Source organism: Neofelis nebulosa, chromosome X (genome assembly GCF_028018385.1).
Source record: "Neofelis nebulosa isolate mNeoNeb1 chromosome X, mNeoNeb1.pri, whole genome shotgun sequence".
Classification (NCBI taxonomy): Eukaryota; Metazoa; Chordata; class Mammalia; order Carnivora; family Felidae; genus Neofelis; species Neofelis nebulosa.
Window position 1 is genome coordinate 106022907 of NC_080800.1, and position 18198 is coordinate 106041104.

Here is an 18198-nt window from a genome sequence, read left to right on the forward strand (position 1 = left end):
TCAACTGATGAACAGATAAACAAGATGTGGTTTATATATACAATAGAATACTACTTGTCAATGAGAAAGAATGAAATCATGCCATTTGCAGCAACGTAGATGTAATTGGAAAGTATTATACTGAGTGAAATAAGTCAGAGAAGGACAGATATCGTATGTTTTCACTCGTATGTGGACCCTGAGAAACTTAACAGAAGACCAAGGGGGAAGGGAAGGGGAAAAAATAGTTACAAACAGAGAGGGAGGGAGGCAAAATACAAGAGACTCTTAAGTGCAGAGAACAAACTGAGGGTTGAAGGGGGTGGGGGAGAGGGGAAAATGGATGATGGGCATTGAGGAAGGCACTTGTTGGGATTAACACTGGGTGTTGTATGTCAGCGATGAACCAATGGGAATCTACCCCAAAACCCAAGAGCACACTTTACACACTGTATGTTAGCCAATTTGACAATAAATTATATTTTTTAAAAAAGTAAACAAGTAGAATGAGTGATAATTTTTAAAGACTACTCACAAAGGATAGACCAGGACCACCTTATTCCTCTTGGTTGAGATGGCAACAGCCAAGAGTACCCCAGTCAGTTTGGCACCTCTACTGCACAACAAATTTCTGGCCCCAGTGGCAGATTCTCCCCCATCCTGCCCCTGCCATTCACCTAGTGCTGGCATCCTGTGCTCTCCCATCCAGGCCCAAGACTCAGATCCCCACTCTTCTACCCTTGGCTTTTCATGGACACCTATGAAGACCAGCAGTGAAGAGCTCTCAAGCCCACTGGTCAAACAGCTGAGTGAAGTATTTGAGAACAAAGCTCCCAAATCAAATCTTCCCCCAGAGTCTGTTCTGCCTCTAGAGGCAACTTCATCTTCTGAATTGGACTTACCTCTGGGCACCTAATTTTCCCTTGAGGACCAAATGCCACCCTGGAGCCAGATTGGGCTTCCCTACAAGCAAGTGTTCTCCAAGGAAGAAGCAAGACAGCCCTCAGAAACCCCCATGGTAGGCCAAGTGTCAACAAGTCCTTGAGAGTTTCTGAGACTTGCTGATCTTCAGGATCTAAGCATGATAGATGAAAAGCAAATGGCAAGATACTAGGGAGATCCACTCTCACCATCCGAGGATTATAACTCCCCTGGAACTGTGACACTACAACAGGGTAAATGGCTTCCTCCCCCTACCCCCCCAAATGAAAATACTAGGGCACTAAAGGAAGGGGCCATTCTGGGAACTAGATGACTTCTGGAAACTGGAGGCCAAGTGTGGGAGCAGGGCCAGGACCAGGACAAGAAAAATAAGCACTTTAAAAATTTGGTGAAGAACTAGGCTGTGTGTGGCCCTAGGACTGGGTTCACCAGGGGCCTAGTGATATTGTGTCCTCTCAACCCCTTCTTTCTCTGGGAGACTGGAAAGGGTCATTGTCTTTGAATCCCCCTAAACTACCAACTCATCAACTGAGCTCTTTCTTGGGCTTTCTTTGTGTCTCATGTGTTTCTTGTATATTGAAGAAAGTGATTTAAAAAAAATTTAATGAAAATTATCACCAATCCTTCAAAAACTATTCCCTAAAAAGAGAAGAGCAGTGATTACTTCCCAACTCATTCTATGTGGCCAGCATTACCCTGATACCAAACTCAGACAATGAAACCATAAAAATACTATAAGCCTATATCCCTTATGAATATGGATATACAAACTAATCAATAAAATACTAGCAAATAAATTCAGCTGTATATTAAAATGATTATACACCACAACCAGGTGTGATTTATCTCAGAAATGCAAGGATGGTTCAACATACAAAAATCAATGTACTAGATTATACACATTAATAGAATGAAAGAGGGAAAATACTATATGATCATCTCAAGTGATACATAAAAAGTATTTGACAAAATACAATACCCTTTTGTGATTTAAAAAAAACACTCAACAAACGAGAAGCAGAAGGGAACTTCCTCAAAATGATAAAGGGCATCTATGAAAAATGAACAGCTAATATCATATTTAATATTGAAAGATTTAGGCTTTCTCTCTACGATCAGAGCAAAAGACATCTATGGGTCCCATTTCTATACAATATTATACTGGAGGTACTAGACAGTGAAGAGAGAGAGAGAGAAAAAAATATAGAGAATGAATAGAGAGAAAAAACAGTCATCGAGATCGAAAAGAAAAAGTAAAACAATCTCTATTTGCAGATAACATGATCTTATGTACAGGAAACCCTAAAGATCCCACAAAGCAAAAAAACAAGAAATAATTAACTAGTTAAAGAAAAGTTCAGGGAACAAGATTAATATACAAAAACACATTCTACTTCTAAAATACCTGAAAATGAAATTAAGGAAACAATCTTACTTACATTAGCACCAAAAAGAATAAAGTACTGAGGAAAATAAATTTAATAAAAAAGTATAAAAGTTACATTCTGAAAACTACAAAACATTGTAGAAAGAAACTAACAAAGATCTAAATGAATGGCAAGAGGTTCCATGCTCAAATATTAGAAGACAATATTGTTAAGATAGCAATATTCATCAAAGGGATCCACAGCTTCAACAAAATCCCTATCAAAATCCCAGCTGTCTTTCTGCAGAAATTGGTAAGGAGGGGCTAAAATTCATTTGGAAATACAAATGACCCAAAATATCCAACACAATTTGAAAAAGAACAATGTTGATGGACTCAACACTTCTTAATTTCAAAACTTACTACAAAGCTATAATAATCATAGTAAAAAATACTGTATGGTACTAGAATAAGGATAGACATATAGATCAATGAAATAGAATTGAGATTCTAGAAACAAACCCTTACATTTAAAGTCAACTTACTTCTGACAAAGGTGCCAAGACAATTCAATGGGGAAATAGCCTTTTCAAGAAACAGTGTTGGTACAACCAGATATCCAAGGACTGTGGACCTTTATTTTATACCATAGACAGAAATTAATTCAAAATGCAAGATAGACCTAAATGTAAGAGCCAAAACTATAAAACTCTAAAAGAGAATGAAGGAGTAAATCTTCTTGACCTTGAGTTAAAATTTTCTTAGATATGATGCCAAAGCCACAGTGACTAAAGAAAAAAAGCAAAACCTTCATACATGTTAAAAAACTGTATGTAGTTCAAAGGATATCATCAAGCACATTGTAAAGATAACTCACAGAATTAGAGAAAATATTTGCAAATCATATATATGATAAAGAATTTATGAGGCACTTGGATGACTCAGTCAGTTAAGTGTCCAACTCAGTTTGGGCTCAGGTCATGATCTCATGGTTTGTGAGTTCAAGCCCTGCTTCAGGCTCTGTGCTGACAGCCTAGAGCCTGCTTGGGGTTCTCTCTGTCTCTCTCTCTCTCTCTCTCTTTCTCTCTCCCTCCCTCTCCGTTCCTCCCCTGCTCGCTCACTTGCTGTCTCTCTCTCTAAAAATAAATAAACATTAAAAAATTTATGTATAGGGGCGCCTGGCTGGCTCATTCGGTCAAGCATCTGACTTCAGCTCAGGTCATGATCTCGCTGTCCATGAGTTCAAGCCCCCCGTCGGGCTCTATGCTAACAGCTCAGAGCCTGGAGCCTGTTTCAGATTCTGTGTCTCCCTCTCTCTCTGACCCTCCCCCATTCATGCTCTGTCTCTGTCTCAAAAATAAACATTAAAAAAAAATTAAAATTAGGTATAAAATATGTAAAATTTTCTTACAACTCAGTAAAGAGACAAAAAATTTTAAATAGGTAAATGATCTGAATAGACAGTTCTACAAAGATATGCAAATGACCAATAAACACATTAAAGGATGCTTATTAGCCATCAGAGAAATGCAAAACAAAAGCACAATAAGATGCATCAAGATAGCTATTATCAAAAATATGCATAATAACAAACATTATTGAATGTTTGGAAAAATTTGAACCCTCATACATTGCAGGTGGGAATTTAAAATTATACAGCCACTTTGAAAAATGTTTCAGAGTTCCTCAAATAAAAACATAGAATTACACAATAACCTCGCAATTCCACTCCTAAATATATATCCAAGAGATTTGCAAAACATATATCCACACAAAAGTTTGTACACAAATATTCAGAGCAGCATTATTCATAACAGCCAAAAAAGTGTAAACAACCCAAATGTTTGTCAGCTGAATGGATAATCAAATTGTAGCACATACATGCAATGAAATATTATTCAGCTATTAAAAGGAATGAAGTAATACTACATGCCACACTGTGGATGAATCTTGAGAACATAATGCTGAGGGAAAGAAGCCAGCCACAAAGGACCACTTATTATATGAGTCCACTAATTTGAAGTGTTCAGAATAAGCAAATATATAGCTACAGAAAATATATTAGTGGTTGCCAAAGACTGAGGAGATGGGTAGGATGGAATGGGAAATGACTGCTAACTTGTATGGTGTTTCTTTTTTGGTTGATAAAAATGTTATTAAACTCTTTTAAGGTATGGTTGCACAGCCCTGAGAATTGAACCTAAATTTTAAATGTGCAAAGTTTATGATATATTAATTATATCTCAATATAACTGTTAAAAATGTATATTGGATAAGCAACCTACAATTCACTTAATGAACATCAACAAAGACAAGGAAAAAATAAGACTATACAGTTTTAACTAGCACAGCTGGTATTCAAAACCATATATGTCTATCTAGTTCTAATATTTATATTAATGACCAATGTGATATAATGCCAAAGAGACATGGAGCCATAGGAATAACCTAATTGTTTGGCACAGATGGTGTTATGATTTAAAGGTATCTACAGAAACATTTTCATGCAGGTACTAGAAGATGAAAGTTCTGTTATTAAAGTGCCATGCATTTAGGTTAAATATAACTTTCTCCAAATAGGGTCTTTTGAACATAAGGACTTTTGTTGAAAAAGTTGCTTATGATAATTTAATAAATTCTAACTTATTAATGTAAAAATCCCTAAACTGATTGTAGCAAAAGCTAGTTTTACTCCCAGTTCTGCCTTTAATTTACTGTACTTTATTGGCTGAGTCACATTACCTCTATGCACCTTAGTTTCTTCACCTCTAAATGAACATTGAATGTGATGACCTCAAAAGTTACAAGTCCTATTATAAACAATGCTACAATGAAGACAAAGGTGCCCATATCTTATTGACTTAGGATTTTAATATTCTCAGATAAATACCCAGAACTGGAATAACTAGAATAGCTGGATTATATGTTCATTGCAGCATCATTTACAATAGCCAAATTATGGAAGCAACTCAAGTGCCTATCAATGGATGAATGGGTAAGTAGGATGTAGTATATGAATATACACATGCACATATGCACACACACACATACTGAAATACTACTTGGACATAAAGAAGAATTAAATCTTGTCATTTGCAACAACATGGATGGACCTCGAGAGTACTATGCTAATGGAAATAAGTCAGAGAGAAACAAATAGCTTATAATTTTACTCATCTGTAGACTCTAAAAGCAAACATACAAAACAATATGAAAACAAACTTACAGATACAGACAACATATTGATGGTTACCAGAGGGGAAGAGGGTTGGGGCAACTGAAATGTGTGAAGGGGATCAATTGTAATGAATGATAACTAAACTTTTGATGCACTTAGTAGTACATACAGATGTCAAATTATAACGTATACCTGAAACTTATATATTTTTATATACCAATTTAACCTCAATTTAGAAAACAATCACAGGGGGTGCCTGGGCAGATCAGTGGGTTAAGCATCCAACTTCGGCTCAGGTCATGATCTCACAGCTCATGAGTTCAAGTCCAGCGTCGGGCTCTGTGCTGACAACTCAAAGCCTGGAGCCTGCTTCTGATTCTGTGTGTGTGTCTCTCTCCTCCCTTCTCCCACTCACACTCTGTCTCCCTCTCAAAAATTAAAAAGTAAATAAATAAATAAAATCACAAGTCCTCCCTCTCTATTAATTCATTGTTTTTACTGACCAAAAGTTATATGCCAGGCATTGTGTTACATTCCGGGGTTCATGTGATACAACAAAGACCCCACCCTCATAAAGATTACATTCTAGTAATGGGAGATAGATAATTTACTGTGAAGAAGATAAATTAATTGAACAGAGTGTAACTAGGGTCTACTCTACATTTGGGGGAGGCCTGTCTAAAGAGGTATCATTTGTCTGAGATCTAAATGGTAAGGAGGAAACAGCCATGTGAAACATTTGGAGGAACAGCTAAGGTTGTTTCTGACAGAGGAAATAGCAACTATAAAAACTCTGAGGTGGGAAGAAGCTTATGGCAAGCCAAGCAGAAAAAAAGATGGCCAATGTGACTGGAGTGTGGTGTGCAAAGGGTAGAGAGAAAGTGGAGTAGATTGGACAGCTGGTTAGGAGCCATATTACATAGTCTTGTAAATTGCAGGTACATGTTTAGATACAATGTAGGTTATAATGAATGGGAAACCATTAAGAGGTTATATGAAGGGGTATGACAAGATCAGCTTTATATTTTTAAAAACATTACTCAGGCTTCAGTGTGAAAAACATGGCTTGCAGGAAGAAAATAGAAGAGGGGCACCATATGTGGAGACCATTGCCTGCAACACTAACTTAAGAACATTATGTGCTAACCTGATAATCAAAACTGGTTAATATAACTCTTATATTATATAGAGGGTATAACTCTTCAGGACAGAATATGTAATCGGTAAGGAAAAAGTTGATATGACACAAAATAAAATTGTATTCCATATGAAAAGAAAAAAGTTGATATATATATATATATACCTTATATGGGACTCTATATTAATTCATTGGGCTGTCTTTTAGAATGTGTGTATCGAGGTAAACTCTAGCCAGAAATACAAAGACAAACATTATGATGATGTACAGTTTTCTGTTTTTAAAATAGTGTTAAATCTTAGACTTGGGAACAAAAGAAGCATCAGTGATACAATTTATCATTTAGTAATATGTTAACATGCCTGGCTAAACACTAGAGCCTTCATGGTATTGACTGCTTCAGTAAACAAGCAATTAAGTTGGGGAGAAAAGATCAGCCCAGCTGGCATCTATAGAAATACCAGTCCTCAATCGTCATTAGCCAGAATTTCACCTGCTGTCAACAAAACCTTCTAGGGGTAAATCTCAATTGCCTGGAAGATTCACTTTTACGGAATAACTCATAGCCCAAAAATGCTTTACATTCTTACCAGGATAGTAAGAAAAAAAGAAAACTGAAATACCAGTGGCAACAAAAAAAAAATCTAACAATATTAGGCATGATTTAAAATGCAAGATTTTAGGGGCGCCTGGGTGGCTCAGTCCATTAAGCGTCTGACTCTTGAATTCAGCTAAAGTCATGATCACACTGTGAGACAGAGCTCCATGTTGGGCTCTGCACTGACAGTGCAGAGCATGCTTGGGATTCTGTCTCTCTGTCTCTGTCTCGTTCTCTCTCAAAATAAATAAAAATTTGAAAAACATTTTAAAAAATAAAATGCACGATTTTAGCTAAAAATCAACATAAGAATATAATACTGAGACAGGTTACCTATTTTGTGCTATGTAATACAGCTCAGTGGAAAAGAATTCCATAAAGGCTGCTGAGCACAAAGCTTGGCTTTTATTAGGACTCAAAAGGCCTGGGGAACTTCATTTGGGAATTCAAAGAATGAGGCCGCATGTTTGCATATATACAAAGGGCAAAAAACAGCATGCTGCCTTTGAGAAAAGTGTTACTAACTGTATGTTTAAGCTGAAATGTTGCTAATAATTCTATTTGTGAGAGTCAAGAGCACTGTCAATAAGTGTGACCAACAAAAAAAATCAAGTGAAGAAAATGGTCTGTTATTTCAATTTCCTAATTCTGTGGGAATTATAACATGCTAAGGTTATTTTTGTGAAGCTGCCCGTAGAGAAGTTCTTGAACATTTCATACATGTCTTGGAAATTATTGGTGATACCCTAAGTTTCCACAAAATAGGAATTTGTACCCATGTTGTTGTGCTATTTTATCAACCTAGTGATTGCCTCTACCTGAAGGTCACTTGACCCTCCTCCTCCACAAACAAACTAATTGGGCTTTATGCTTATCTCAAATACCAAGCCTTTCAAAGAAGTAGTATGGCTTATTTGGAGACAGGCAGTGGATCCAAATTCTAGCTCTACCACTTATTGTATGTGGGATCTTTGGAAAGATGCTCTCTGAGGCTCAGATCCCTTAGCATGAAACATGAATATTTCCAACACCTACTTCATGCTGTTCCCTAAATGCTTTATGCTGTTTGATACCACTAAGCAACACCCTCTATCAGTCCTTCCAACTTTCTACATTTTTATATACTTATACTGTTCGCTTCTTTCATCTTTTTCTTTTTTAGCTTTAATTTTTTTTTGAGTATAGTTGACACACAATGTTACAACAGTTTCAGTTGTATAACACAGTGATTCAGCATCTGTATACATTATACTATGCTCACCACAAGTGTAACTACCATTTGTTACCATATAATGCTATTACAATATCATTGACTATATTCCCTGTGCTGTAGCTTTTATTTCTCTTATTCATTGTGTAACTGGAAGCCTGTAACTCCCACTGTCCTTCACCCATTTTGCCCATCCCCCCACCCTGCTGGCCACAGTCAGTTTGTTCTCTGTATTTATAGGTCTAATTCTGCTTTTTGTTTGTTTATGCATTTATTTTGTTTTATAGATTCCATATACGAGTGAAATCATGGGATATTTCTCTTTTTCAGTTTGACTTATTTAGCATAATACCCTCAGGTCCTTTATGTTGTCATAAATGACAGGATATCCTTTTTGTGGCTTCATAACATTCCATTCTCTATATAGACCATATTTTCCTTATTTTCTCCAAGTTTTTATTAAATTCCAGCTAGTTAACATACAGTGCAATATTAGTTTCAGGTGTTGAATTTAATGATTCATCACTTACATACAATACCCGGTGCTCATCATAACAAATGCCGTCCATAATATCTTCTTTATCTATTTATCTGTCAATAAAGCCTAAGGGCTTCACTTTTTTTGTTACATGTGTGTTTTTTATTTACATATATTTGATATATAACATTGTATAAACTTAAGGTATATAACATGTTGACTTGATACATTTGTATATTGTAGTATGATTGCCATAATAGTAATAGTTAGCTTCTCTATCATATAATTATTTTTTGTGGTGGGAGTTACTAAGATCTGGTCTCTTGGCATGCTTGATGATTATAATAGAATATTGTTGTCTATGTTCACTGTATTGTACATTATATCTCCAGGACTTATGTATCTACTAGTTGTAAGTCTCTGCCCCTAAACAACATCTCACATATTCTACCCACCAGCCCCTTATAACCACCATTTTACTGTCTGCTTTTTACAAGATAGGCTTTTGTAGGTTCCCATATAACTAATAAAATACAATATTTATCTTTCTCTGTCTGACTTATCTCACTTACTACAATGTTCTTAAACTCCATCCATGTTGTCACAAATGGCAAAATTTCTTTTTTTTTTCTCATGGCTGAATAATATTCCATTATAGGTGTATATACAACATCTTCTTTATAAATTCATCCACCGATGTGAACTTAGGTAGCTTACATATCTTGGGTATTGTAGATAATGCTGCAAACAACATGAGAGTACATGTATCTCTTCAGTATCCTATTTTCATTTCCTTTGGGTATATACCCAGAAGAGGAATTGCTGGATTATATGGTAGTTTTATTTTTACTTTTTTAGGAGCCTCCATGTTGTTTTCCATAGAGATTGAACCAATTTATATTCCCATCTATACACAAATTCCCTTTCCTCCATGTCCTTGCCAACACTAGATATCTCTTGTCTCATCAACGATAGCAATTCTAATAGGTATGAGGTAATATTTCATTGTGGTTTTCATTTGCATTTCCCTAATCATTAATGATGTTTAGCATCTTTTCATGTACCCACTGGTCATATGAATGTCTAATTTAGAAAAAATGTCTATTTAGTTCCTCTGCCCATTTTTGATTGCATTGTTTTTATTGTTGTTTTTCTTATTGAGCTGTATGAGTTACTTATATATTTTGGATATGAACTGTAATCCTTATCAAAATTCCAATATTATTCTTCACAGAAATAAAAACATGAAATTTCCTAAAGTTTGCATGGAACCACAAAAGACTCTAAATACCCAAAGTAACTCTTAGAAAGAACAAAGCCAAAATCATCACACTTCCTGATTTCAAACTATACTACAAAGCTATAGTAATTTAAACAGTATGGTACTGGTATAAAAATAGACACATAAACAAATGGAACACAGTACAGGTCCCAGAAGTAACCCCCAAACTAACCAACCAACTAGTATTTGACAAAGGAGCCAACACACCCAGTGAGGAAAGAATAGTCCTCTCAACAAATGGTGCTGTGAAACACCATTTTTTTCATGTGTTAGTTTAATTGCTATACAGTATTTATTTTGTAAATGTATCAAAATTTGTTTACACATTCTACTATTGATGTATATTTAAGAAATTTCCAGATTTTTATTATTATGTATAGTATTGCTGTGAACAATCTAGTACATATCTTTTGGTAAACATATGTTCACTTTTCTGTTGTGTATGTACCAAGGAATAGAAGTGCTCAGTCATAAGACAGCATATATTCAAACTAGTAGTTACTGACAAAAGTTGTCCAAAATGTGTGTACCAATTTACACTCCTACCAGAAAGGTAGGTGCATTCCAGTTACTCCACATCCTTACCAACACTCGGCATTATCAGGGTTTTTTTTTTTTTCCTTAGTAATTCTAACATGTTGACTGCACTTTAACAGATGGAAAATTTTTTAAAAATGTAGGATATATCCAAGTGTCACAAAAGAATAGAAATAAATCAGTTACATTTTGTTGTTTGTTAAAGTTTGTCTCTTGTTATAGTTTTTGTTTTAAAACGTATTTTGTCTGATATAAGTATTCCTACTCTGGCTCTTCTTTTCCACTTTAATTTGCATGGTAAATAAATGCATCTCTATCCCTTTGCTTCCAGCTTGTATGTGTCTTTAGGCCTGAGGTGAGTCTCATGAGGGCAGCACATAGATGGGTCTTGTTCTATTTGTTTTGCCACCCTATCTTTTGATTGGAGTATTTAGGCCATTTACATTTTTTTTTAAATCCAACGTAGTTAACATATATTGTAGTAATGGTTTCAGGGGTAGAATTTTGTGATTCATCACTTACATATAGCACCCAGTGCTCATCCCAACAACTGCCCTCCTTAATGCCCATTAACCAATTAGCCCATCCTCCCAATCTCCTCCCATCCAACAACTCTCAGTTTGTTCTCTGTAATTAAGAGTCTCTTAGGGTATGCCTCCCTTTCTGTTTTATTTTCCCTTCCCCTGTGTTCATCTGTTTTATTTCTTAAATTCCACACATGAGTGAAATCATATATTTGTTTTTGTCTGCCTGACTTATTTTGCTTAGCGGGATATACTCTAGTACCATCCATTGTTGCAAATGGCAAGATTTCATTCTTTTTGATCACCAAGTAATATTCCATTGTATATATATACCACATGTTCTTTATCCATTCATAATTCAGTGGACATTTGGGCTCTTTCCATAATTTGGCTATTGTCAATAGGGCTGCTATAAACAATGGGGTGCATGTTCTGTTTACATTTAAAGTAATTATGGATAGGTATGTACTTCTTGCCATTTTGTTATTTGTGATCTGGTTGTTTTTGTAGTTCTTCTCTGTGCCTTCTTTTCTTGTTCTTTTTGTCTGTAATTGATAGTTTTCTTTAATGTTATGTTTGGCTTTATTTCTATTTATTTTTTGTGTATCTACTATAGGTTTTGGGTTTGCCATTACCATGAAGTTCATATAGAGCATCCTAAGTATACAGTAGCCTACATCCTGTAATTTGATACCATTTCGATTTGATGATCATTTAAATTCAAACACATTTAATTTTTTTTTAATTTGGATTCCTTTCTCCATGTTTTATGTATATTCTGTCATACTTTACGTCTTTATGTTCATAGTTTACTTACTTCTAATTATGGCCATTTCTTTTCCACTTAAAGAACTCCCTCATCATTTCTTATAAGGCTTATAAGGTATTAAACTCCATTATGTTTTGTCTGGGAAGCTCTTTATTTCTCTTTCAATTCTAAATGATAACCTTGCTGTGTAGAATATTCTTGGATGTAGGTTTTCTCCTTTCAGCACTTTGAATATATCATATCACTCACTTCTGGCCTGCAAAGTTTCTGCTGATAGCCTTATAGTATCTCCCTTATAGATAACTTTTTGCTTTCTCTCTTGCTTCCCTAGGTTAGGGTTTCACGCATTATTTCTTCAAGTAAGTTTTCTACTCCATTCTCTCTACTTCTTCTGGGACCCCTATAATGCAAATATTTGTATTATATTGCCCAAAAGATCCCTTAGCCTACCCTAAGAAACTTCTTTTCTCTTTTTAAAGTTCAGTGTGGATGTTTTTTATTACCCTATCTTCCAGATCACTGATGTGTTCTTCTCCATCCACTAATCTACTCTCGATACACTCTAATGTATTGTTTATTTCAGTTATTATATTCTTCAACTCTGTTTTTTTAAAGAGAAATCAAGTATTAAAGGATGTAGGAAGAATAAAATAATAGTGAACACAAAGGTGAAGAGATGAAAATGAGAGATATGTAAAGTACAAAGAAGAGAGCAAAGTCGGAAAAAGTTGACCAAGGGCTCTACGTTTAATATTGTATAATGAAGACAGCCCTGTTACCAGAGTAAGAGAGAAGTAAGTATCTGCAAGATTCTAAACATCTTCTTAAAAAGAGAGAGGCAGACAGCAACAATACCCTAGACAGAGCCTTCAAAAAGTCAAGATCCATGGCATTATCTACTTGAAATATGCATGACCTTAAGAGGCCCAAGTTTCAGTCAGAGCTGCTTTCCAATCTTCCAAAAGGATTCAAACTGAAGATTTTCCCATTCCATTTGCTACAGAGCCATTTGTCATTTTTCTTTTAAGTCAATAGCTCAAATCCACAGTGTCACAGGCCTCCCAATTCTATGCCAGCCTAAGTCATATCAGCAAGCAGAGTTTGATGCTGACCTTTTCATATTCAGTATTTGACTGCCTGGCCCATAAGTGGGTCTCATGTCTGTCTGTTTACAACTTCACTAAACTGTAAAGAGGGGACTGTCAATCAAAATACCAAGAGCTAAAAGGTCACAGCAGACAGCTTACTATTTGCTGATGACTTTTAATCATTCACTCTGCAATACACCCGAGACTCTATAGTTAATTTCATTTGTTATTGACAGAAAAAAATTTACCCAGATTTCATTTCTAGGATTTAACAGAAACCAGAGACAAATACCAAAGAATCTCACTATATTGTGGAGAATAAGGATGATTCAATTCAATTCAACAGGCTTTTCTTCAATTCCTTTAATATGCCCAGCAATGTGTTGATTATTATGGGAACACAAAAACAAAAATCATGCACATTACTGAGTTTTGAGAAACTATGTACAGACAAGGCATACACATATAATCCACATCTTCTCAAGCCCTTCTGAGTCTGTGGGTATTAACTGAAGTCACCAAAGCACACTAACTAGATTGAATGAAATCTGTACTGTCTTAGAATCAAACAATATGTATCCCTTTAAAACATTTGGAGCCAGATAATTTCTTGTGGGGAGCTGTCCTGTCCATTGTTAAGATATTTAGCAGCATCCCTAGTCTCTCCTCACCAGATGCTAGCAGCATCTCTCCTAGTTGTGACAACCAAAAAAGGTTACAGATATTGACAAATGTCCCCTTTGGGGCAAAATTAGCCCTCATTAAGAACCACTAATCACATGAAGGTAACAAATTTATATTTGTTGGGAGACCTGAGTGGCTCAGTTGGTTAAGTGTCCAACTCTTGATTTCGGCTCAGGTCATGATCACATGGTTCATAGTTTTAAGACCTGAGTCAGGCTTTGTGCTGACAGCGTGAAGCCTCCTTGGGATTCTCTCTCCCTCTCTCTCTGCCCCTCCCCACCTTTGTCTCTCTCAAAATAAATAAGTAAATTTTAAAAATGATTTATATTCATCAACATATTAGTGAAAAGTGAAAATGCAGAAGATTCTCACATATATGAAAATATCTTCTATATCTTATACTTTTTACTAATTATATATTTTATATGTATACATGTGCATATATGTGTATGCATGTGTATGTGTATAGAAAGCTTAAACCAATGACTTTCAACCCTGTCTACACATTATAATTACTGAAGAAAATTTTTAAAAGTCTCTAGATGTAAGACCTGGGCACTGGCATTTTTTTTAAAGTTCCTCTGGTGCTTCTATTATTATTCAACCAGGATTGATAACCAACCAGAGATTTATTAAAACACAAATAGCACAGCCACATCTCCAGAGTTTCTAAATCAGTCAATCCAGGATGAGGCCAGATAATTTGCATTTCTAACAAGTTCTCAGGTAATACACATGGTGCTGATCTGGGGACCACACTGAAAACTACTGATGTAGAAGGTTATATACCCCAAATTATTGACAGTGCTCTTTTCATGTCTTAAATGGAATTGTAGAGAAGAGGAAAAGGGAAAGCACTATTCCTATTCTTATATTCTCCTGTATTATTCCAGTGTTTATGGTAGCCATACTTTCATAATAGTTTTTAGATTTCCAAAACTAAAGCACACATTGCCAATATTTGAAACCTCCTTTGTGCTTCTTTCTAATTGTGTCTCCATCCTTTCACCAAAGAGATTTACTATCCTGAATATTTTATTAATCATTCTCTCACTTTTTAAAGTACTTTTTATCACTCCAATCCTTATCCTTAAAAATGTATCATTTAATTTTGTCTATTTTTTAAACATTATAAAACTAAAATTATACTATCTCGATTTATCTATGGCATGCTCTTTTTTTGGTACATGCTATGATATTTAGATCTACCTATGTTGATATGTATATTCATTTTCATTCATTACATGATTTTCTCCAATATATTATACATATTATATGTACATCATATTATTTCCAGGTTTTTCCACTTACAAACTATACTGCTATGAATTCACATACATACACATGTTTGTCTTTATCTGGTAAAAAAAATTGTAACAATTCACTTTCCCAACAATAGCAGATGAGAGTTCCCATTATATCATATCTTCACCAATACTTGATATGAACAGATTTTAATTTTTTCCCATTTGACTACTGCAAAACAATATCTCTTTAATATTTGTACTTGCATCTCCCTGATACAAATTAGTTTCTAAATGAACAAATTTTATGCCTCAATCAGAAATGTGTAATAGTAGAGGCAGAAATATTTAACTCCCTGACAAACTCCTTGGGGCAGTCTTCACAAACACCCATAGATGGAAAGGAATGAATCTTTTGCTTGCTGACTAATGGCTTAATGAATTCAATTACATAATTATATTGACCTTATGTGTGCATTGACTTTTTAAAGCTAACTTCACATTCATTTCAATTCTCACAAAAGGAGTTACTTGATGAGAGTCAGGCAAGTTTCCTTTTTCCAAAATCACAGAAAAGACAATGGAAACTCTGAGTTTAACAAACCTTTCCCAATCACACCACTGGCTTTTGACAATGCTGGGGCCACAAAAATAATTAAAAGGAAAAATTAAAAGCAAGCTTGGTATTTACCTCTCCCAAATCTTCACTTTGGAGTAGAAAAAAAAAAATAGAAGATAGCATAGAAGTGACTTATTCAAGATCATATAGCCACTTAGTAACTGACCTGTAAGTAGACTACAAACCCAGTCATCTTTTCAGTACACTCCTGACCCTCTGAGAAGAGGCTTGTGAAACAGATTCAGGATGGAAATCTATGACATGGAGGGGCAGTGGATAAAAGAAATGGGCCTTAGAAATAGGAAGGCGTGCTCAGAACAAAAAGGCCATTGCCCTGGAGGGCTATTGGCATCATTGAGAGATGGTCTCAATGCTCCTGTCCACAGCTGAGGCAATAAACCCCCGGGGTTGTACCAAGTTAAGCTGATCAGTAAAGGATCATGCCTTCTAATTGGGCAGTCACCAACTATAGAATAACCTGCCAGCCACCTTGATGTTGGTTTCTAAAAGTCATTGTTTTAAAGCAGGCACCATTGCACTGGCTGAAAATACCTCAGTCAGATTATCATGCTCTTAATTAGCTGTGCATGATGGCAATCAATTAAGGATGGCATAAAAGCCAATAGAAATAATGCAGCTCTCATTAGGGATTTCTCATTTGTTATATGAGTGTATCTACTGGGTGAGTTTCCATTAAAGCAAACTGGGGCCTATTATTTAAGCTATTTCAGGAGAGTGCTAGGTTATCTTTCCATTTGACATTTATTGTACCTGGCATAAAGGTTAAAAACAATTATGTTCACTTGGAATATTTATTATCTTATGATATTCAAGCAGGGCCATTATGTTTGTTTTCTTCTCCTTATCAAAGCTGGTCAAGGAGAGACTTTTTAATGAGCTTGAGCTAAATGTTAAGGAAATGTTCCCTTTCCTGAACTCAGAGATAAACCTGGAAATAAACCTGGTAATAGTGATACTCTGTAAAAGAGTTAGCTCTTAGACTTATCATTTATCATTTGCATATTTCTGCTGCTGCACATGCATTGGGCCAGTTTCCATTGTCTGAAATAATCATATTAGCATTCCCCAGGAAGGCACAATCAAATTGGGATTTAGAGGGGAGTTAGTGGAAGTTAGAGGGGTCTGGTTTTAAGACCTTGCTCTTCTACCAACTTCCTGTATGACTAACAACTCAATACTTCCAGTTGCTCAAGCCAAAAACCTTGACTCTTTTCTTTCTCTTATAACCTACATTCAAGCCTTTAGCAAATCTTGTTTGGTTATACTTTCAAAATAAATCCCAAGAACCATAAAATACATAGGAATAAACATAACCAAAGATGTAAAAGATCTGTATGTTGAAAACTATAGAAAATTTATGAAGGAAATTGAAGAAGATATAAAGAAATGGAAAAACATTCCATGCTCATGGATTGGAAGAATAAATATTGTTAAAATGTCACTGCTACCCAAAGCAATCTATACATTCAATGCAATCCCAATCAAAATTGCACCAGCATTCTTCTCAAAGCTAGAACAAACAATTATAAAATTTTTATGGAACTACAGAAGACTCCAAATAGCCAAAATAATATTGAAAAAGAAAACCACAGTGGGAGGCATCACAATCCCAGACTTTAGCCTCTACCACAACGCTGTAATCATCAAGACAGTATGCTACTGGCACAAAAACAGACCCATAGACCAATGGAATAGAATAAAGAACCCAGAATTGGAACCACAAATGTATGGCCAACCAATCTTTGACAAAGCAGGAAAGAGTATCCAATGAAAAAAGACAGTCTCTTTAGCAAATGGTGCTGGGAGAACTGGACAGCAACATGCAGAAGAATGAAACTAGACCACTTTCTTACACCATTCACAAAAATAAACTCAAAATGGATAAAGGATCTGAATGTGAGACAGGAAACCATTAAAACCCTAGGGAGAAAGCAGGCAACAACCCCTTTGACCTCAGCCACAGCAATTTCATGCTGGACATGGCTCCAAAGGCAAGGGAATTAAAAGCAAAAATGAAATCTTGGGACCTCATGAAGATAAAAAGGCTTCTGCACTGCAAAGGAACAATCAACAAAACTGAAAGGCAACCAACGAATGGGAGAAAATATTTTCAAATGACATATCAGTTAAAGGGTTAGTATCCAAAATGTATTAAGAACTTAGCAAACCCAACACCCGAAAAACAAATAATCCAATGAAGAAATGGGCAGACGACACGGTACACACCTTTAAAAGAAGACATCCAGATGACCAACAGACACATGAAAAGATGCTCAACATCACTCATCGTCAGGGAAATACAAATCAAAACCACACTGAGATACCACCTCACACCGATCAGAGTGGTTAAAATGAACAACTCAGGAAACTACAGATGTTGGCAAGGATGTGGAGAAATGGGAACCCTCTTGCACTGTTGGTGGGAATGCAAACTAGTGCAGCCACTCTGGAAAACAGTGTGGAGGTTCCTCAAAAAAAAAACTAAAAATAGAACTACCCTATGACCCAGCAATAGCACTACTAGGAATTTATCCAAAAGAT

At 35.6% G+C, this 18198-nt stretch overlaps 1 pseudogene; it reads left to right on the top strand.

The window, feature by feature from the left end:
• Nucleotides 1-553: 553 nt before the first annotated feature.
• LOC131503232 (cell division cycle-associated protein 3-like) lies at nucleotides 554-1322 on the top strand (annotated as a pseudogene).
• Nucleotides 1323-18198: the final 16876 nt, after the last annotated feature.